Raw genomic sequence first — 18,724 nt, forward strand, 5'->3', positions numbered from 1 at the left:
AGCCATTGACATGAGAATGAATTCAATGCCTCGGACTTAAGCGGTAACTCGTTTTTCTGTCATCTTTTTATTTCCAATACGATACCATAGGATAATTTGTATTGATTATAGAGGATATTGTTTGACTACTACCAGAGTTTAAATAGAGAAATCTTACAAGAGCCAAACATACGATTTTGTGAGCTTCATTCATTAGCAAAAAGTTGGAATTTTAGTATCTGGTGCTTTATTCAGTAGTTGAAATTTCTTCCAGTGGGTTCATCCCATCTCTTCATCTTTGAAAAACAAAAAGAGATTTTGTTGTTTCTCCACTACTGACTGTCTTCCTACCCAATGCCCAGCAAACTGCAGTTTGGAACAGGTTGTAGAAGCTGTTGTTGTCCCTGTTTTTTGTTACATTTTAAGTACTTCATGTGACTCCTGAAACATGTGGGAAGACACACTTACATGGCACACTAGGAAGTTTGTTTGTTTCTGCTGACATTGAGTATTTCCTCAAAAATCTTTTTCCATTTTCTTCTTTTCTTTGCTGTTCTTATTTGCTTATCTTTTTCTCTGCCATTCATAACTGGGTATTAAACATCTGAAATACTTTTATGCCTGTCTTCCTAGGGTCAGTTTACTAGTCAGGAATACAAAACTGTGCTACTTTTCAAAGTTAAATTGGGAGCAGAAAGACCCCCAGCTCTTTCTTGCTATCCCATTTTGGGCTCTGTGCCTCTGTAACAATGTAGAACTGGCCACTAAAAACAGAAGCTTTAAGAAGGGTAGAGGGGAATTACCACATCTTTGGTACCACATCAAGATGATGTTTCCATGTCTTTTGAGACAGGAGAGTGAAAGGTGTTCATGCTCTCCTCAAAGCCTCACAGAACCCCAGCAGAATAGAACCTGCCTTAGTTTGAAAACTGTAACGTAACTGCATCTATGAAAAACAGCATCTCACCACATTTCTTTCATTTGCCATGAATAAAACAAAGGAAATCTGTTACGTGTTGTGATTTTGTTAGAAATGCTTCTTTCTTATTCTACCCTCTGTGTTTTAGAGGGAGAGTGAACAGATCTGACAGTAGTTCTATATGACCAATGGTAGAAAAATTAGACCTGCATTTCTGAACCTTACAAATATACCTGTTCTTATTTACCAGTCCAGGTAAGATACTCATTCCACCCCCGTATCGTAGGCTGCGTTAGAACTTCAATGGGAGAACAGTCAGTGCCCCAGAAGGATTTTGTCCTTATTTCTGTGAGGTTAAGGGTGGGATTTCAGAAAATGGGCAGAATAATGGCACAGTTCTGTCTGTAATCCACAGTAAGGCTCCTGTGTCTCTTGTGAGAGCACACTCAGGCCAGCACTACCAAGAACTTAGAGCTCAGCCAGTGCATCAGGTGTTCAGAAGGCTGCCAGGTTCTTCCCTCACAGAGTTCCCATCTTTAGGAGTTGTCTGGTTTATTGCCAGAGTTGTTTCTATATTGTGTCAGTGTCTTCTGCTGCATTGGCAGGAAGGGAGGGCTTGCAGATTCCATCTGTCTGCAGTGGTGACAAATGAAGCTCAAAAAGAACTTAAAAGAAAAATGTTTTTCTTCTTTCAAGTTTTCAGATTTACTGTGCTCTTGTTAATGCCTTTTCTCTGTTGTTCCCTGCAGTCCTGCAGTCCTTTCTCTTTGAAGGTGTGCACAGATCCTTAGATCTGATTCACTCATGTGTCTAATGAGAACAAGAAAAAGACAGTTCCAGCTCTCATGTCTGTTTTGCGAAAGTTTTGGAGCTGGAGCACTTCAGTGGGATTTGGGGTTTCTGTAGGCCACTTTAGAGCTAGAAATATGAGCAGCACAAGTTAAAAAGCAGTCCTAGTCACAAACTCTTGCCCATTCTTACTAAGGAAAATGCACCACTTTGGCTTGTCTGTATGCAGCAGGTCAGGAGAAGATACAAACAGATTGTAACCACTGTTGTTTTAGAGGAAACATTTCTAAAAAATTGGAAAGTGATGTTTTGTTTGTTCCTTGTACATCCCTGCCTGGCAGAGCAACTTCTTCATGCATCCAGCCTTTGACAAAACAGCACCAACTGTAAATTTGCTGGGGACAAGGGCTTCAGCTGAGGAAACAGGTTCCCATAATTGTTTCTGCCTTCAAATTACTATTATTTAGCTGATAAAAGTGACAATCAGAGACCCAGGAACAGGGAGAACAATGCTATGGGATAGATTCTCCTGCTGGCACAGGAAGATGTTAATCAGCTGAACATGAAGGGGTTTTTGTAGTTGAGGGAAGTGCTGGGTGAGCTGGGTAGCCTGGGAAGAGCCACGGGTTTCTGCTTTGGGCAGATAGATCTCCTTCCTGCTGGAGATGCTCTGGAGTGGTCTAGGTGGGAACTGACTGAGTGCACATATTCTTTCTGTTTCTGAGAACAGCTGGAGGATGTTGCCTGGGAGGTGCTCTTGGCTCGGGGATTTTGAATGGGAGGGTTTTCTCTCAGCTTGAGAATACATTTTTTCCGCTTGACTCACTGACTGAAATCTGAATGAGTGATAAAATTTCTAAAAGTAATGTTGAATTGGTTGGAATAATAGAAAATGCATTTATCATCAGGAAGGAAGAGCAAAATAAGGGGAAAGATTCTATGAAGAGGAAGTCGCCACCTTCCCAGGGACAATGGGAGGTTGTGGGCAGCTAACACACCTCAGCCTGCCTGGCTCTGCAGCCACACAGCAAGTTGCCATCACAGAGGATTCTTCTGAAACCCTTCTCAGGCTCGTGTCCCACGTGCAAGACCCACACACATTCCGTGGGATGCTTTCCATTGAAAAGACATCGCACCAGGAACGTGTTTGCATAGGTTGCCTCACCATACAGAACACGATCCTGTGTGTGCATGAAAGGAAACTGCCCACTGACTCCTGCAGAACCCCTTTTTTTCCAGGAACAACACCAGCCTTTGTTGCCTCTCTTTGGCTTGGCACATAGAACAAGGAAGGAGCAGAAAATACTGGCACTGAAGAGGAGCCTGTTGTGATCTATGGGAGCAGTAGATAAAGCGAGGTATCTGCAGGGGCAGGGAGGGGCTACTGGCTTAGATGGTTCTTTAGGATAATAACCATAATAACATTCTTTTGATGATCTTACATTTCTATAGTGCATTTCCTTTGTGCATTCCTGAACAGTTTTCCAGACTCCAACTGCTGTATCAATTTCTGTGTGCTTGTAGTTTGGAGAAGCACTGGGCACAGAGGACTGTGCTGTGTGTGCTCCCTGTGAGGAACAGGCCAGCTGCCTTCCCTGTCAGGGTTGCAGGAATCAAAGAATTAGAGTGCTAAAACAGGGAACAGATAGGGGAGCATTTTAGCTGCACTTATATGTGTACAAAAGAAAGATGCAAAATTGAGGATATTTATCTCAAAAAAAGCTGATACTGAAGTCTGGATGTGTTTGGGTTGCGGGGTAAGGAAAAAAGACTTCTTTCTTCCTGAGACCTGCCTTGTTCATTTGTCAGGTTCAACCAGACTTCTCCAGCTGAGGTTTTGATGGCTGAAGGCTGATTCAAAATGGAAACATTGACAGACTAAGCAATAATAATTTAATAATATTTATTCCGTGTCCCTATATGCACTTCTTTCCAGAGGGCAGTTCAGATTTTTCATGCTTGTGATAGTCTCTGTTTTCACTTAGACTTATCTCTGAAATCTGCCCATCACAGGTGTGTTAAAAATACTGTCCTTGTCAGTTTAGCTGATAGAAGGCAGCTGATGCTGTGTTTGCTGAACTCATGCTGGTGTGATGGCTGGAAATTTCAACTAAACAGGACAGAATGGAAAAATCGTCTTCTAAGTGTGTGAGGCTCCCGCTCTTCATTTTGGACATGCTCCTGTAAGTTACATCCAAGCAGCTCTGCTGCTGGGTGTCTTGTAGCTCCTTTTGTGATGGGATGGCAGTTGCTTACTGCAGGAGTAGGGAATTTTCAGTGATTGGGAGGTGAGAGGTTTTGCTTATGGTGAGGTCTCCTCTTTTCATTTGCTCCATTTTTGTAACAAATTCACTCTCCCTGAATTTCCATCATGTGCAACTTGTGTATTTTACTCTGTCATTTCTTTTATCAGTTGCTCAGTTGGTGATAATTACATTGTATTTTTTATACTGGGTCCTTTCATTTTTCTCTAGTCTGTTATTATGTGATGTGGCCTTGGCAAGAAACACATTCCCATTCTTCCAAACAAACCACCCCCTCCCCCACCCCCCCCAAAAAAAACAAACCCACAGCCAAAACAAACCCCCCCCCCCCCCCCCCCCCCCAAAAAAAAAAAACCCCACAGCCAAAACCTGCATACAGTTCAGATCCTGCTAATTAAGAAAACTATGAACTTCTAGGTGAAAAATATAATCAACACTTGAACCTGATGCAGGCAATAATCATTTCCGTGCAGGTAGTCCCACTGTCCCCAGGTTCTGGGCGGTGTTGGATTTCCTTGGGTACTACAGCACCCACCTCATACAGCGAGTTGCTGCAGCAACACTTCTTATGCCCCCTTTAACACAAAATAATTGGAGTTTTGAAGGCTTCTCAGATTCAGAAGGTTTCTTCAATTTATCCAGAATGCAACTTTTCCTCTCAAACATCCATTTCCCTGGAGTTGGACTAGATGACCTCCAGAGACCCCTTCAACCCTAACGATCCTGTGATTCCTTCACTCTCCCCAGGATAACTCAGAAAATGCACTCAGAACCAACTGCTGATGGTGCACAGTCTTTCTTCCTTTGTTCTTCCAAAGCAGGCGTTCTTTGAGCCCAATCATCTCTATCTTAAATATGAACATTAGCATATCTATATTTTAAGCAGAAATACTTCACAGGCAAATAGGCAGGGCTTTAAAGAGACTTCAAAATATTTCCAAAAATACCTGCCTTGCTTTCTTTTTCAGCCTTGTCTTATGGATCATTCTTTCTATGAGTTAACCTACTTTCTTTGCTAAGCTTTTATTTTTGTTCTGTTGCTTTCCATTTCTGGTGATATAAATTCTGTGTATTCTCTTGGGGAAAACTGCAGGTTACACTTTAACTTGCACTGTGGTGGCAGTGCTTTGTGATTTATATTACAGTGGCATTCCAAAGATACTTCACAAAATTCAGACTTTTCCTACTGAAGGAGTGTGGTAGGCCATGTGCAAACATAACTGGGATTGTTTATTTTTCCATTACTAGATAAGAAGGTGCAAGGACAAATAAAATACAAAATAAAAAGAATCCCTATTCCGGATTCTTTAGATTCCTGCCTCCCCACCCAGATATTTTGAGAGCACTGCTGGCAGCTGAGATGCATGTTGGTTATCTGCTGTATAGCCCTACCCAAGATCCAACAATTACTGATTAGTTATGTTTCTCTTTTATTGTGCCTTTACTGTGCTGTATTGCTGTTCTTATGAACATCTCTACCAGGTTAAAATACTTCAAATTTTTCACAGTGATTTCTTGAATTAGCAACTAAAAATAAAAGTACCACTTGGTAACAAGCAGTGACACCGTGTTTTCTCCTATCAATGCAGCTGTAAACCAGTCAGAGGGATTGGATCTGTCCAAAAATCCCTGTTTTCAGGGAAAGCACTGCTGAAAGTGGAACTAAGACACACAACTTTCTCTTGTTGGTACTGACTTCCTCTTTCAGGTTTTCTGCTGAAAGCACAGTTCAGGTACCTCACAATTTAAACATGCATTGTTGCATGCGGGAGGATAAGTGCATCAACAGTTCTGACTTACGGACATTTCAGACTTCTTGAGCACTCTCTCTGCTGTCCTCGCCTGTAATAGTTTCAGATATATGCACTGACAGTCAAATAAGGGTGTTTGATTTTTGGCATAGTACTGTTTGCTTTCAACATCCATGTAAAGCTTACTGAGGAGGATACACACACCCACCAATTTAAAGATGCCATACTATGAGAAATAAACAGGTATTACTCCAGTAATGCCCACTGGGACAGTTTGGGATTTATTTTATTACATCAGTGTTGTTTCAGTGTATTTAAGTTTAGGGCTTTAAGTGAGTGAATTTACAGGTGTTGAATAAATCAAAATTTATGAGGTTGCCTTGTTAATGAAAAAGACATGCAGCTAAAGAAAGATGGCACCAAGCTCATTGAAGGAGAAATAATCCGTGCCTGACTATGACTCTGTGTTACTGATTTTCAAGAGTTTAGCTGATAATATCCATTACACTTGATATTGGTGATGGATACAAAAATTAACCTTGAATATCTGAGTGGTAGTGACATACTTGAGTCTTGCATCAGTCAGTATTCAGTTAATTATCTAAGTATCAGTGCAAAGAGAGCAGGCTCCAGCTGGCTGTAATTAGGGCTGGATTGTTCCATGCCTTCAAGACAATTTTTACATTCATGGGATCTGCAGCTTTCTGTTGTCCTCATTTCCTGCAACATAAAAGCACTTGTATGTCAAGGAATGAAAGGGGGCAGATAGTGAGAGAGACTGTGCAGATAAATCTCATTAACATCCGTGACAGTCTGGCTGAGAAATAGGCATTGCAAGTTCTAAATAAATTTTAGAAAAAATAAAAAGGGAAAACAACCCCCAGGAGCCATAGACAGGAAGTGTTATTTCAGTTGACTGGAAGAAAAGGTGGATCTTTAGAAAGCACAGTGGGTTCTATAAAAGCTGAAATCGGCTCTGTAAATTTTGGTCTTAATGAGAGACCACCAGCCTGTGCAGGAAGGAAGTTGGATGGCAAATCAGGTGTGTATGTGACAGAACAGTTGATGAGGAGCCATGGGATACAGCACTGCAAGTGCCACAGATCACAGCCCATTTGCTGAATTCAGGCTCTGGGTTTTGCCCTTATGCTGCGGAGTTACCAGCACTGCAGTGCTGGCATTGGATCCTAGGGATGTTCTGGCTTTGGGAGACACTCCTCAGCTCCCTTCAGTTCTCAGGTCATCGTGACCTGTGCAGCCTCTTGTTACCAGCCTCTATTCCAACTCATGAGCAAGACTGGCAAGTTTTCAAATTATTCCTCTATTTGGGGAAGAAACAGCCTTTTGTGTAGTCTCCATGTAAAACTGCATGTTGGCATTTCAGTGGGATCCAGTGTGGAAGGTCTATGCCAAGAACTGGGGGGAAAAAAGGACAGTCAGTGTGATTTAGAAGCCTTTAGAACAGGATCTGTTCAGGCCATGATGCTACACAAAACCCGCTGCTCCTCACCTGCTGAAACCTCCACTGACAATTCTTGGGGAGCAGAGGGAGACAAAGCTCCGATGGCCTCCCTTGTGGCCTCACAGCCTTGTTCCTCTGGGCTGAGTGTTGGTGCTCACTGCTGATGTTCATCAGCCCTCTCAGCTCCCTGACCTGACAGAAATCGACCCTTCCTCCCCTCCCACAGGTGGATTTGCTGCAGTTTGAAAGCTGGGGCTGTTCAGAGGTGTCAGGAGAAGTGGTGAGGGTACATGAAGGTGAGCACGGCCATCTAATTTTAGCTTACAAATGTCTTATAAGCATAAGTGCCTAAAGGAAGTTAACAAAACAGTAGTTGACAGGGAAAGGTGTACCCGTTAAATTCCTTCTTTATTTAATGCAAATTAAATATTGTCATAAGTAGTAATAGTTGCATGTGTATTTTCCATTCAGGTTGGCTCTATCCAGACAGGCATCTCCAGCAGTGGCTGTGCAGATACCTGAGCTGCATTTAGCAAATGCTTTTGCCATGTGGTCATAGAACTGCAAGTACTGAGCTGTGTCTGAGCCATCATCCTGCAGTGCCCTGGCACTGGGTGAACACAGACAATCTGTGTGTCAGAGCACTTCAGTGGGGCAAGGCTGAAGTGTGGGATATACACTCAAGAAAATAATTTTATTTTGTGTGCTGAAATAAACTTTGTAAATTTTCTTTTGTGCACTTGATTATTAATAGAGAATCAATATTTTGCTACTTCAACAAGAATGCTTTACTTACTGACCTGCTTCTGTGAAAGTATATTCTCTGAGTATAGGATTTAGAATCACAGATTCTGTGTATTGACTGAAACAAAGTGTCTTAATCCCCTCAGTATCTTGCTAATTTCCTTGAAACTTTCCTATGACAGCTATGCAAAACCAGCTGGACAGATAAGAAACTGACAGCCACTGTGTATGTACAGACGGGCTTCAGCTCTAGCCATACAGCAGAGGAGCACTTAGCCATGGTTTGATGTTATTCAGCCTAGTGACAAGCTATGAGCAAGGGCAATTGGTAAATTCTTCCCCCTCATTATAGAATCAGAAAATTGTTAGGGTTGAAAAAGACCCTTATGATCCTTGAGTCCAACCACTGACCTAGCACTGCCAGGTCTACCACTGACCCATGTCCCCAAGTGCCACATCCACACAGCTTTTAAATTCCCCTGGGGATGGTGACTCTACCACTGCCCGGGGTAGCCTCTGCCAGGGCTGGACAGCCCTATCAGGGAAGAAATCTTCCCTAATACCCAACCTAAGCCTCCCTTGGCACAGCTTGTGGCTCATCACTGTGGTTTCCTCTTGTCCTGGCACTTGTTGCCTGGGAGCAGAGTCCAAACCCCACCTGGCTGTACCCTCCTGTCTTGGAGTTGTGCCCCTGAGCCTCCTTTCCTCCAGGCTGAGCTTCCCCAGCTCCCCCAGCCACTCCTCACCACATTTGTGCTCCAGCTCCTTCCCCAGCTCCATTCCCTCCTCTGGACACGCTCCAGCCCCTCCATGTCTTCCTTGTTGTGAGGGGCCCAAATCTGACCCCAGGACCTGAGGTGTGGCCTCAGCAGTGCCCAGCACAGACAGATGGTCACTGCCCTGGTCCTGCTGCCACACCATTGCTGGAATAGCCCAGGTGCCATCGGCCTTCTTGCCCCCCTGGGCACACCTGGGTTCGCGTTCAGCTGCTGCCCAGGTCCTTTTCTGCTGGGCAGCTTTCTAGTCCCTCTGCCCCCAGCCTTGTAGCACTGCAGGGAGTTGTTGTGACCTGAGGACAGGACCCAGCACTTCACCCTGTTTAACCTCATACAGCTGGCCTTGGCACATGGATCTGGCCCGTCCTGCCCTCCAGCAGATCAACACTCCCACCCAACTTAGTGTTTTCTGTGACCTGACTGAGGGTGCCCTCAATCCCCTCAGGCCAACCCTTCTCCTTCCCTTTAGCCTGGGTTAGCACTTAGTAGCCAAAGGAAAGGGAGGCACAGGGAAAGACTGAAGTACTTTTCTCCCCACAGAAGTTCCCTTCCCTCAGTTTTGATTCCCAGCAGGGAACTTTGCTGCAGGGCCCCATAAGCACCAGTGTTGGCAGCACAGCTGTGCGGTGCCTCTAAGGTTAAACAAATGAGCAATGGGACTGTGACAGGTTCTACTGTGTTTGTAGGACACACAGCTACAGTCTCCATTTTGCATGTCTATATTTCAGTGGTTTCCAGCCAATCTAAAGATATGTTTTCCAGGAAACTTAAGAGAATTCAGTTATGATGACAAAATGTTAAAGGTACAACTTGCAGCAAAATCCCGGAGCTCTTCAGAACCTCTTCTGCTCTGTTTTGTGGTTCATGAGGTGATTAATCCCAGGGACCCTGCCTTCCCAACTGCCTCACCTCATACAGAAGTTTAAGCCTGTGTCTGTGTTGCAACTTCAGCATAGGGGATAATGGTTCCTAATTGTTGAGTTGCACATTGAGTGCAGTAAATGCTGACCTCTCTTTGCAGCACTGTGCCACAGAAGGAATGGTTTTCATGTTGAAACCCAATTGGAGTTAACTGTAATGCTTCATGCATCATTTTAATGGCACTCTCAAAAAGCCTGGTATCTCGGTATGTCATTATCTCAGACTCTGCAGTTGTTGTTTCTTATTTAAATGTCGTATCTCACTTGAGATTTAATGTAATTAGAACCAGCCTGTGGAAAAATCTTTTTCTATTATGTCTTAGCTATTGTTCCAGTCAAGATGGTAAAGCAAATCAAACAGGATATAATGAAAATGATAAAACCATTTGCGAGAGGCAGTTTTCCTGAGGGAAGCAAAAGGCAGCACCACTTTTCATTTTGCTTTGTAATTCTAAACATGGTATGGGCCTGGAGTGACTCCACTGAGACTGGTCCAATACACCTGAGAGCAGAGACAGGTACAGCTGGCAGGAATCTGCCTTGACTGATACAATAGGGAACCAGAAGCACCGTAGCAATAAGCTTTTTCCACTGTAATTGCTGCTGTCCCAGCTTGTTCAGCCAGCACTAGGTCTGCTTGCCAGCCAAGGTATGTGTGAAGGAGCTGGGCCTGCAGTAATAAACATCTTACGTTGTTAATTTTTCCTCGAGCTACAGCATCCTGGATGGGAGGTACGTCCAGAGTGTGGTGTCTGCAAAGGCACTCGTACCCAAAGCCTGAGTGTAACACGTGTCTCCAGCAAGAATTGGTGTTCCCAGTGCAGAAGGATAGGGAAAAGAATGTCAGGGGCTTTCTTGGTCTGGCTTGGAGGCCACATCACAAGGCAAGAGCCCTCACTGCTGTCTCTGCTGGGTGATTTCTGAGCAGTTCAGGTGTTGTTGCTCCACATCTCTTTGCTTTTCTCTTAGGTGTATAATTTGATGTCAAAGCTGTTTTGCAATATCTTTTCTCTTTTGTGCACAAGCCACTTGTGAACAGGCTTTTGTATTGTCAGCATGTATTACAGAAATCTATATTCATTCTCAGCAGTATTGATAAACTTTAGGTCTGAGAGGCTCGATCAAGGGCTGTGTGCAATGGATGGAGCTCAACATGCAGTGCTTGCACAGGATGCTGACAGGGCTTTCAGTCTTGCTATTTTAGTGCCCAGCAGCTGTGAGGGGATGGATCGAGTGTCCAGTGGCACAAAGCCTCTCCAGCCAGGCAGCCATGTTTGGCTCCTGCTCTGATGTTGGGTTTACCTGGACAATGGGCTTTGAGGTGCAGAGTGCAGCCAGCTGAATCTGTCTTCATGCAAATGTCAGAAGCAACAGATCAGTCTTCTTTTTTAAAAGCCAATGATGTAAAAATTCAAAGGATCAAAATTCAAGTAATTCAAATGATGAAAAGAAATCATTAGTTTAATACCTGCAAACTATCGTGTAGCTTTAGATGGAATGAAAACAGAAAATCTACCTGAAAAAATTCTCTTTTATTGTAGGTTTCTGGGTTTGGTGCTGATTAATTTATAGATCACCTGTGCACAAGTTTGCCTTTTCTGTTGCCTTGATCTCTTTGGAATTGAAGAAACAGTAGTTTCTTCCTCTCCCCTTCTCCCTGTTCCTTTCATGTAAAGAAATGATTAAATACTCAGAGTACAAATGCTGCACATGAATATTTATAAGAACTTTCATAACATTTAGCGAGGCAATGCTTCATGACTGTCTCTTTCTGAATGCACATAAGAAAGTACCATAATTTCTTCGAAGCTGCACTGAGTCCTTATTTGCTACTGGGTTGGCAGGAGCTGGAGGCTCCTTGGGGCTGCAGTCATTGATGATGACAAAACACAGAGATCATTGGGGTGTTTCCTACTTTTCTGTTAAAGCACTTGGCTTGTGTTTAATACCTCATAAGAACACATTTTTCATGCATCATTTACATTTAAGTTGCAGAAAATTGCTAGGTAGAAATCTTGTTACTGGCATTGCATAAATACCCTATTCCTGTGTTGATACTTTGGTCTCGGAAGGAACAGAGTTAAATGTCTTCTGCTTGGAATACTGACACTGTGGGACAATTGAGTGGCCCTGGAGCACACTCTGCAAAGCACTTGAAGGGTCCTCCTGTTAATGCAGAAGTGTTTTAGCCTCCACTTCTCTGCGTATTGTCTCTGTGGAGCAGGGCATCCTGTGCATACCTAATTGCCTGTGTAATGCCTCAGAGTGTTGTCACACACCCACTTCTAAAAAGCAAATGGAAACTAGTAGCTCTTAATAGCAGATTTATCCCCTTGACATCCTGAAAGAATTTAGATCAGATTAAGCACAAGAGGAGAAAGAAGAAAGGCTTTAGGAATAAACAGAAGGGAGAGGGGGTTAGAGTTGTGATTTGTTAAAGCTGAAGATAATTTTAGAACTGGGTTTGGAAGTTCGTTGCTCATAATCTTGTTATAACCTCTCTCCTTCTCCCTTATAAAATAATTGCCATAAATTGCATGTTCTCACGTCCACAAGGTTACTATATGGATTGAAGACTTACAGTGTTTCTTTAAAAGCTGGAGTGCATTATCTGGATTGGAAGTTACCTGTTGGAATTTTGTACATGATATGTGGGTCTGTGTGATGTGGTGACCGTCTCAAACAGGGTGGTGAAATGCCCCCAGTGCTAGGGCTGGTACACCAGACCCACTCAAGGGCAGCGTGGGAATCATTCCCAAAGCCAATGCTGTGGGAAAAGGCCCGTGATCTCCTGTGGAGTCTGCTAGAGCAGGTGTCCAGAAGGGTCTGGCTGGGTGTTAGCACATCCTCCCCAGTAGGTTCTGACAGGTTGCTATGGGATGGCTTTAAACAGTCTGGAGTTTAACATCTTTCACTCAAAAAACTGGCTAAGTTTATTCTTCCTGGAATTCATTAATAGTATAATTTTTGTAATCATATTTTCTCAGTTTTAGGTCCCCTTTTATCTGGTCACACTTACTTTAGCTTTCTGCCTGTGATGTGTATGTCTTTTGTAGTTCTCAATCTGAATATCTCAGAATATCCCAACAGATCTAATACTTGTATTTTCTTCCCATTGGGTGTTTGTTTATAAATATGTCTAATATGTACTTCTCTGCTACAGCAGTATGCAAACTATAGAGGTGTATTTTTAAAGAAGGCACTATTTATATGACTTTAACCCCTGAATTACTACTTAACTTTCAGATAGTGATTTTTATCTCCTTCTCAGATTTTTTGGGCACAGTAATTGTTAGAATTATTTTCATAAGTAGCAAAGGACAACTGAAGGAGACTATCAAACAGTTTGGTTTACATTTCAATTAAAGCTGTACACTTGTGGTATTACATTTATCATTCAATATTACAATAATAATATTGAAAGAAAATAATGCTCTCAGTTGTGCTTTAATTGTGCAAAACTGTTGAACCTGATGCATGACCTCTGAGCATGTGAGAGTCAGAACTTGGTTACCTCTGTAGGAAAAGTATGTACTCACCTGAGAACTCTTGGAGTGTGTTTAGCAGCAGACATGATGCTGGATTTTGGGATAACGCTCCCATGTTTGCATCTACAAGGAAACAAAGGTATTGTCCACGTTGGTGTGGAGCATCTCAACAAATCCACCCAAACAGATGAAAAAACTGTAGTCCTTGGACAATAATAAGTACAAGAGTTTTCAAATCACATTTTTCATAGGGGAGATCAAAATTTGGTTTTAAAAAAAAAATAGTATTACAGCTCTTCCTAATTTATTTCTTTGCACTGAATTTTTAGTAAAAATGAAGTGTGCACCAGGGAATGCATAAGCATATCAAGTGGTAAAAGTTCCAGGGACGTTTAGAGACTTTCATTTGTCTCTGGATCCTGGCATATTAAAGGTTCATGGAGATTTGAGGCAGAATTTATTTTATTACTTCTACAGAGCCTCAAACTGAAATCCTCCGTCATACCCTATGAAACAAAGCCCCTCACTCAAGTAGGGAACTTGCTGCTATAGCTTCATATCTTACTGAAAACCAGTGACTGCAGACACCCCATTGCTGACACGGAGGCACTGGGCAGGGTGAGGGATCTGCCTTTGCCTCCTTTAGCTCAGGCATTAATGATGCTGCTGCCTCACTTCAGCAGGCAGCCATCTCATTATCTTGGTGAAGTCTCCTCTGCCCTTTTCCTTTCCAGTTCTTCTTTCTCCAAGTTTAGCAAGTAATTAAAAGAGTGCAGTGGCTGAGGAGTGAAAACGGAATTTTTCCAAATGCTGTTCCTTGTAAAATGTAATACATCGCCCACACATCCCAGGGCAGTGATTGAAGATCTCGTCACATTTGTCTTACTTGAGATTTAAGCAAAATCATCTGCTGAGCATTTCAGTCTATCCATGTGCATTACAATTCATCCAGGCTCCCTGAAAAGAAAAATGGGAAAATAAGACATGGTTAATGTAGCGGTCTTTATGTGGAGAGAACAGATTTAACTTAGGACATTAGAGCTATAGGCTCCAGTCTATCTCCTGACTACACAATGCTAATTAGCATTATGGGCCCATCCTTTTGTTAAGTGTGTTGAATTATCTCAGCCTTGGAAGAGCTCTGGGCTGGAGCAGCAGTGCAGTGTGTTGGGGCTGCCTGGTGTTTGGCACTGGCTGGGGCTGGCAGCAGAGCAGGAGCAGCGCTGGGCTGGAGTGTGGCTGCTTGGGCACCTGCGTCCTGACAGGGGAGGGGAGGGGAAGGGGCTTCTCTTGGAACCCAACCAAACCTTGTTTTGGCACAGCCACAGGTGAGTGGAAGTCGTGCAGAACTGCTCCTTACAACCCCTGTCTCTCCACTTTTCTCTTTACTCTTCCTGTTCCTGCAGTACCATAGGGAAGTAAGGAAATTACTTTGCTCTCTCAAGAAAGGAAGGAGAAACAAATATTTTTATGTAGCAAAAATTTTTGTATGAACATGTATTTTGAAGACCTGCACAGCACAGAGCAGATCTGCTTCAGTTTCTCAGCACTGCTGTAGGAAGCAACCAAGAAGGCCAGTCCTATACCTATATCCAGGCAGCTGATAAATCTCATGTTACTGAATCTTCACCATTTTTGATTTTTTTTTTTTTTTTTTTTTACATACTGCATTCTGGCATCCCAACACAAGTCTTCTGCCTTTATTGAGTGTGACATACTGCAATTTCTCTCAAAATTAAGGCTTTGGGATCCCTGTTAACATACCAGGTTTCAACAAAAGGCTTTATAAAACAGCTGACTTTAAAAGCTGAGTGATTGTCAGATGAGAAATGATTTGTACTTGAAACAGTCATAGAAGGTGAAGTTAGTAGTGACTCATTTTCTGGTCATGCCAAAAATTATTTCTGCAAATCACTGAAATCCAAAAAATTTAGAATTTAATCTTTATTCAGATTACTCAGACTGGTTTTTCTGTCGAGTAACTGCTGGATACTATTGCAAACAAAAGGCTTGCTTAGTGACAAAACCTCTTGTTACTGAATCTTCACCATTTTTGATTTTTTTTTTTTTTTTTTTTACATACTGCATTCTGGCATCCCAACACAAGTCTTCTGCCTTTATTGAGTGTGACATACTGCAATTTCTCTCAAAATTAAGGCTTTGGGATCCCTGTTAACATACCAGGTTTCAACAAAAGGCTTTATAAAACAGCTGACTTTAAAAGCTGAGTGATTGTCAGATGAGAAATGATTTGTACTTGAAACAGTCATAGAAGGTGAAGTTAGTAGTGACTCATTTTCTGGTCATGCCAAAAATTATTTCTGCAAATCACTGAAATCCAAAAAATTTAGAATTTAATCTTTATTCAGATTACTCAGACTGGTTTTTCTGTCGAGTAACTGCTGGATACTATTGCAAACAAAAGGCTTGCTTTTTAAAACAGCTTTAAAATAAAACACAAATTCATTGTATTTGAAAAACCATGTTTCCTGTCGTCCTTGTGCCTCTTTACGTTGTCTTTGCAGATGCTGGATTTTTAGTGAGGTATAAATAGGTAACTTGGTTAACAGGTATACAAAAGGCTAAGTTAACTTTTAAATCTAGTATGTTTTAATTTCATTTTTCTGTGTTGTTACTGAGAAACCAAAATGATGAAAATGCAGTGTATGTTCTGTGGGTTAGGCCTGGCTATGGGTGACAGGTCTGAAACTGGTGGTAGGTAGGAGGCTGTTACTGAGCAGGATGCTCTGTATTAATCTTTGTCCTAAAATTAGTCAGGGTTTTTTATGAACAGTCTGAAAGAAAATATAAATAGGGAGAGTAGGAGATTTGAAAGCAGAAAAATGCACTGGCTATACTGGAAAAAAAAGATGGAGGAAATACATATTATTTGTTATGTATGACTGTAAACTGGGAATAGAAGAGTTCAGGCCAGGCTTGCCTGATTGCACTGAGAGAAGTGAAGATCCTCAAAAGCTTGTGGAAGGCATGAGCACACCATTATCATGAGTCCTGGCTAACAGTCTGGACTGAAAAGGACAGTGCCTGGACTCCATGTGTGGAGGGATCTATTTCAGGAGTGGCAGGGTTTGTTCTGTTGTGTTTGTCCCCAGTGTGAAGCTTCAGAAACACTGCATTGTCTTTGAGAGAGCAACAGCCCAAGGATGCTGCTAACAATTCACAAAAGTCACTTGTGGTTAAAGGTTTGGGCAGCTTTCTTTCCAGAGAAGGCTAGAGAGCTCAGTTTATTCATATTTTGATTTTAAAATAGCAAAGTAGAACCAGTAGTGCTTCTGAAGTATGGGGGCACAAGCGATGAGTAACGGCAGCGTTGATGGCTGTCACAGTCACCATGGCAACCCATTGGCCACTGGTTGGGATCCCATCCCCTGTTTATGTAACCATCACATAACATATGCCACCACGACTAATTAAGCCAAGGTTGAGCCCATAACCTTGAAATCTGCCATTACCTCCTTTTTTTCCTGTATAAATTGCAAGGTTAAGCACTACAGAGAGTGTGGAGTCTCTTCTATGACCATCCTGGGGAGACCCGGCATAAAATTCACCTTTGTTTGCAGAGTGGTGGTGAAGCAGTAGCAAGGAAGCCTGATTTGTATTCCTGAGCAGTTTTCCTTTTGCAGTGGAATATGGTGTTGTCTCCTGAGCAGTCTGTAGAGACCCAGGACCTCAGCAAGGAGCAGTGGGCAGTTTTCCTGGTGCTGTGCAACTTGATGCTGCTGATGTGGCTATTGTCTCAGACTGCTTCTTATTATAAACAATTTACTTCCAAATGCCACAGTGTTGCACATGGCAGGAATAAACCTCCCTCAAGACCCTCCAAGAGAGCAGGTAATAGCAGCCTTTCCCATTTCACTCAGAATGGCAGTGACAAAACGTAATTGCCCTGGGCTTGGTGTGGTTCCTGGTGTGGGCTTGTAGCAGCCCTGTTTGCTAATAAAGTATTCTGTCATAAAAATCTCATTTTGAAAGGCAAGGAATTCAGATGAGTGTGGTTCTGCTTTTACCTTCAGACCCCTGTGGACTGGTATTGAGTCATCTCAGCAGTACAAGAGTAGAAAATTCACATTGTGTTTTTTCTGGCTACAAAAAGATTTGCATTCTCAGGATTCTGTCAAGCACAAGTAGCAAAATTTATGTTTGGCAATCAGCTCCTTTAGGAAAACATTTCTATCTGTAAAGAGGAACTAAAGAAAGAGAATTGAATGTTGGTGATGATTTTCTTTCTCTTTGCTTTGCTAGAGCTCATTTGCTGTGCTTCAGCTTTGTTGTTTCCTGCTGTGTCCTGATCCAGGAGTGAGCGCTGGCTGGGCTGCAAGCTTGGCGTTCCCAGGTATGATGAGCAGCCTCTTAATTAGTGCCCAGTGTGGGACAGCCTGGCTGGGCAGAGGTGGCAGGACCAGCTGCAGGGGCGTGCCAGGCTGGGCTCTGCTGCTGTGGCTCTGTGATAAGCCACCTCTGGTTTTTAGGTGCCGGATGCAGCTGGCTGCTCCTGCTGCCCACAGAGCAGATGGGCTCCCAGGGCAGGTTCTTCCTGCCTGAATCAGCCTGCTTGGGAGCAGCAAGCAATTCCTGCTTCCCCTTTGCTCCACTTACAGCACTGGCTAAAAATTATAGAGGTTTACACACTTGATAGGTTTAAACATCTGTCTGTGAAAACGCAGGGTATTTCTTCTCTCATGGAGTAAATTGAGCAAATTCCCCAGCTGCAAAAACCAGTCATTGACTGTAAAGATAAAAACTAACACAGGATTTCTGTTGCATTTCCTTTCTGATTCTGTCCTTGATTATATTTAATGATGCCTTCACTGCATAGTTCTTCCGTGTGTGGATTATTTTAAAGTATGGAATCAGATTTTGGGAACTAGAATAAATTACTGGGGTTTTGTTGGGGTTTTTTTCCTGCCCTACATCTTGCCTCTTTTGGTAGCCTTAGAAGCTGGTTACTGACTGTTCGATGTCCTGGGTTTGGCTGTTAGTCCTTTTCTGTCACTGTGAAGGGAAATGGCTGCACACAGAGCCCCCATGATGTGCCTGGAACACTGGGGTGTTGTGGACTGGCAGGCACAACACTTAATCATCAGAATAAGGAAAAAATCAATTCTCATTATGTATGCTAAAAGCATCCAATGCCAGTACCTCCTAATTCCTTTTCTGAATTTCATCTATGCTGGTGCTTTTTATCCCTAATAACATTCTTATCAGTGGTGGCTTGCCATTTTATGGGGATGGATTTTAGGCAAAGCATAAGGAAAATAAGCAAAGAAATTATCTGCTGTAAACTTCAACACTAGTAAACATTAATATCTTTAACCTTGTGACTTGGAGCTCATCACTCATTTCATTGCTCTGGCTTATGACTGCAGATTAAAATTTCTTACATTCATCTTGCCTGGTGAAGTAGCTTATTGGGATGAATAAATGACATCCTAATTAGAAGAGTAGCCTGAGTGAGAGTAAGCTGTTGGATCCAGCTTTGATGGTCAAAAAATTACCTGTAGCTAGTTTCTCAAGATTATCAAAGAGGCCCTCAAATTAGAATGTGTCTTTGATCATAGATGTGAGGAACAAGGCAAAATGAGTGCACCAAGCAGATGGCAGTGGGAGGAGA

General features: G+C 42.6%; 1 protein-coding gene across 4 annotated transcripts in view; it reads left to right on the forward strand.

Moving 5' to 3' along the window:
* Positions 1-18,724, forward strand: part of PEAK1 (pseudopodium enriched atypical kinase 1) — a 108,046-nt gene that overhangs the window by 45,419 nt on the left and 43,903 nt on the right. For 3 of the 4 annotated variants that reach the window (XM_017745154.1, XM_017745157.1, XM_017745155.1), the window contains exon 3: positions 1-43. The gene's annotated coding sequence lies outside the window, so the exon portion shown is untranslated. Of the gene's footprint in view, positions 44-17,355; positions 17,447-18,724 lie in introns of all 4 variants that reach the window. The other variant, XM_017745156.1, reaches the window with a different exon arrangement.

This window comes from Corvus brachyrhynchos, unplaced genomic scaffold (assembly GCF_000691975.1).
Source record: "Corvus brachyrhynchos isolate BGI_N302 unplaced genomic scaffold, ASM69197v1 scaffold309, whole genome shotgun sequence".
NCBI classification, from domain to species: Eukaryota; Metazoa; Chordata; class Aves; order Passeriformes; family Corvidae; genus Corvus; species Corvus brachyrhynchos.